The 4122-nt window shown below is 27.9% G+C and overlaps 1 long non-coding RNA gene across 1 annotated transcript; it reads left to right on the forward strand.

Moving 5' to 3' along the window:
• Nucleotides 1-2753: 2753 nt before the first annotated feature.
• LOC129919847 (uncharacterized) lies at nt 2754-3037 on the forward strand. Its single transcript, XR_008773124.1, has 2 exons — nt 2754-2850; nt 2915-3037. It is a non-coding gene; the product is annotated as an uncharacterized LOC129919847 (long non-coding RNA).
• The last annotated feature ends 1085 nt before the right edge of the window (nt 3038-4122 follow it).

Here is a 4122-nt window from a genome sequence, read left to right on the forward strand (position 1 = left end):
GTATTTAAGGTGCCCTTTTTTATTCTCTGTGTAACCAAAATAAAATGCAAGACGTAGGTATACTGTCTCTGGTTAAAGTTGCTTAGAATGTTAAAGCTTTTTATAATAATGAAATAAAAATAATTTTAGTTTAATTTTATCATTAATTGTAAAGGAAATATAAAAAAAAATGATAAAACTTGTTTTTTAAAAGTACATATGTACGAAAACACCTTTTTGAATGATCTTAATAAAATCAAAAAAAAGGTCTATAAGATTTCTTGTATGAAAAAAGAATTTTTTAAATAATTTCTGTATAGGAGGTATACAAAAATTCAAAATTTTTTCTCAAAAAAAATTTGCTATGCCATTCTTAAGAAATAATTTAATCAACGTAAAAATAAAATTTTAAGAAAATTCAGTAACCCGTTTTAAAGATATTGGTTTTTCAAAAAAAAAACCTAATAATATTTTTTAAAAAATTCAAAATTTATATTTTTGAAATTTTTTCTAATTTTTAAATTATTACTACTACAATGCTTTTGTACATAAACTTTCGTAGAAATCTGTTTGGTCATATAAGAGAAAGTCAGAAATCAATAAAAAGGTTTTATGGCAGGTACAGTTAATAACTGTTCAAGAAATATTTTTTGTATTTTAAAAGTACCCATCAAGCAAACGAGTCCGACCTCGGTCCGAATCCACTTCGCCTCATGTGGAGCTGAGTCCGACTTCGGCTCAGAAACGGTTCCGAAGGCGGCTCAAATTAGTATGGAAATTATAATCACCGCGGAGCCGATTTTATATGTATTGGTTTTTTCACCACGATTTCTTCTTCGACTTTGTGATCATACACAAAAAGTTGCAAGTGTGTGATTGCAACCCCGTTTTTCTCGGTCGGAGTATCTTTTCTGAACTCCGTTTGAATGGTAAGAACTTATTTGTCACAGTGCATGTATTTTTAAAAAATCAAAATCGTTATAGTGATTTTTGAAAAAAAAAAGAACTTTTCTCATTTTGGTCATATGAAAATATTTCAATTTCCCTCTAGGGATAGGGAAGTACTTTTTCTGATACCCAAGCTGGACCTGATCCCGAAAAATTTTTAAAATCTACCAACCACTGTTATCTTGTTTTCTATACAAAGCATTTAAAATTTTTAACACAAAAATAAGAGAATGTGCAGTTACGAAACAAATTACAAAATACATGGCACTTATACGTTCTGAATTTCTTAAATAAAAACCCGGGACAAGCTATAGAAATACGGGACAGTCCTGGGAAATCCGGTGGAAGGATGGTCATCTAACCTTTAGTATACCTAATTTTAAGTAAAAAAATTTTCCCAATGGCACCCCTATTTTTCTCGAAGATCGAACAAATTTGCAAAGTTTAAAAATATTTTATTTCTATTCTTAATCCCTTAATTTTTATTTCTTAATCCCCTTACTAGCACGCCAACTTAATTTTTTTTTAAGTTTCAGTTTTTTTTTTTAGTGTTGAGAATTAGATAGTAAATAAAACTTTTTTTTTTAAGTGTAATCATTTTTATTCATAAGAGTTAATATTCAATTTCGGAATAGCTCAAATTGACAATTTCTCCAAACTCATCATACATAAAACAATCAATTTATCAATTCCAATATTAAGTCACTCATTTAATTTAATAATCTCCTTGTTGACATTGTGGAGCTGAATCCTTTTGGCATTCGTATTGATCCACCAAGTGGAAAGCTATATTAAAAATAATAATTTTAGTAGGTATTCAAATGAACACTTTTTTATGGTATAAATTGAAAAAAAAAAACTTTACCTCTTTGTGGATTAAGGCAATTGTATTTTTGAAGGGCGCATTGATTTCTCATTAACATGTAACACTTTCCATTGTAAACACAAGTCGCAAGTTGATCCTGACTGCAATCGTAATCACAAGGACGAGCACCCATTGTAGCACAAATCATTGAGACTAAAGAGAAAAAATACTTTTTTTGATTAAAAAAAAAAATAAATAATCAGTATTGAAATTTATTATTTGCACTTTACCAGCAAAAAGAAACACAACGGCGAAGAATTTCATTTTTCTTAAATTTTTTGTTTTGTTTGTAACTTTAAAGTTGAACTGAAACTGATTGTTTGTGATGTTCTTGGAAATTGTAAGATCCTTTTATACTTAAACTTTCTCAGAGGCCAATTTAAAGGGAAGACAAACAAAAAAAATTAAAGCTTACATAAAAAAAAACCAGTTCTTTATATTTTTATTATGTAAATTATAAATATATGATAATTAACTGTACCATATCAATAAGAAATAAAAATATCCGTTAACTTTACAGATACATAAAAATGTATCCTTACAACATGAGGATATTTTTAACATACTGACTGTTTTTATTTTTAGAATAATATATAAAAATGATGATGATATGATGATATGTTGTAATCTCTTTCTTTCCTTTGGTTGATATTCGTTTGGGGGAACAATTAGAAAAATATAAAATCACATTTTTGTATAAAAACTGGATGTAAGCTTCACAATCATCACAAACCCGTTTTATCGTTTGAATTTAAAGGACAACAAAATTATTATCAAACTTTATCAAGATGAAATTCTTTGCTGTTATTTTACTTTTCGTTGGTGAGTTTTATTTGAAATATTATTCCTTTTTTTTTTATTTAAATACAAAATCTTCCCATTGATTTTAGCCTTAATTTGCGGAACTTTTGCAAATCTTCTTCCATCTGCACCACAACATTGTGATTATAAATGCACAAAGCTAGATCTGCCAACTTGTGCCTATAATGGTCGGTGTTACTTGCAGATGGATGGACCATGTGCTCTTCAAAAGTATAATTGCTTGAATCCAAAAAGAGGTAGATAATATAATTGACTTGAAAACTGTAAATATTTTTAACTCGAAATATTATTTTTTTTTAGCTTTCGAACAAGTTGATCAATACAGATGCAAGCAGGATTCAGCACCACAGTGCCAAATTGGAGATTATTAAATTTTTAAAATTTTGAAAAAATTAAAGACTGAATAAAAACGTTTAAAAAATTCATTGACTTAATATATATGGACTGCTAGAAGCATATTCAGGTTGGTTCCACCTAAAATAAAGTGGAGAATAAGTGCAACATTTTTGACTAAGTGCGAAAGGAACAAATATAGAAAAACAGAGAAAGCACTACCTTTTAACGACAGATGTCAGACGTGGTCAATGAAAAAATTACTTATCAATTTTCTTTTCAACAAAATATTTTGTAAAAAATGGTATCAAAACATCTGGCCCATTTGTTATGGGAACGAAGAGTGTTAGAAGTCCATACAAAGATCTTGAGGAAAAAGATGTTTTTTTTTTAGAGAAGAAGTTTATATAATAATATTTAGTTGAAAAGGTGTTTGTTTTTGGAAAACATGGGAAATGTGTGATAATTTAACTTTGCTATAGGATTAAATATCAAATAAATCCATACATATTTTTGTTTGTTTTTTCTTTAGGTGAAAGGAAAATGTGCGTTATTATTTGATACATTTTAATTTAGGGTGCTTACTTCCGATAAATCTAAAAAATATAAGAACATTTGTACATGGACATAGGTTTGATTTATCTTTAACTTCAATTGGTAATTGCGTTTTTTGTAAATTTTAACTGCATTGTTTAACTGGATAATTTGCCAAAAAAACTCAACTTATGTTCAAAATCACTTGCAAAAATGGTAAATAAAAAATACTACAAAAAAGTACAATAATGAAATTTGGTAATAATGTTAAGTTAATTAATTTTGACGAGTAAGTAAAGCGGGGACTTTATATTTAAAAAAAAAAACATCTTTTCATTTTATGGATTTCTTAGCTCTCTTGGATCTCATAGTAAATTAAAGATTTTATCGGTGTGGACAAATTTAACAAAATATATGTTAGACAATGTGATACCTTTATAAAAAATTGAAACCAAAATTAACATAACCATGGTTTTTCATGCTGTACTCTCTAAACGGATGAACGGATTTCCAATAATTTTGTACAAATTGATAAAAAACGATTTTTTCACAACTCATAATAAACGATACCTCACAAAGTATAATTTGTCTTTCTCCCAGACCACTAATTCAATTTCAACAAACTTTGTACGACAAACAGG

The sequence above is a fragment of the Episyrphus balteatus genome, chromosome 4, assembly GCF_945859705.1.
Source record: "Episyrphus balteatus chromosome 4, idEpiBalt1.1, whole genome shotgun sequence".
Classification (NCBI taxonomy): domain Eukaryota; kingdom Metazoa; phylum Arthropoda; class Insecta; order Diptera; family Syrphidae; genus Episyrphus; species Episyrphus balteatus.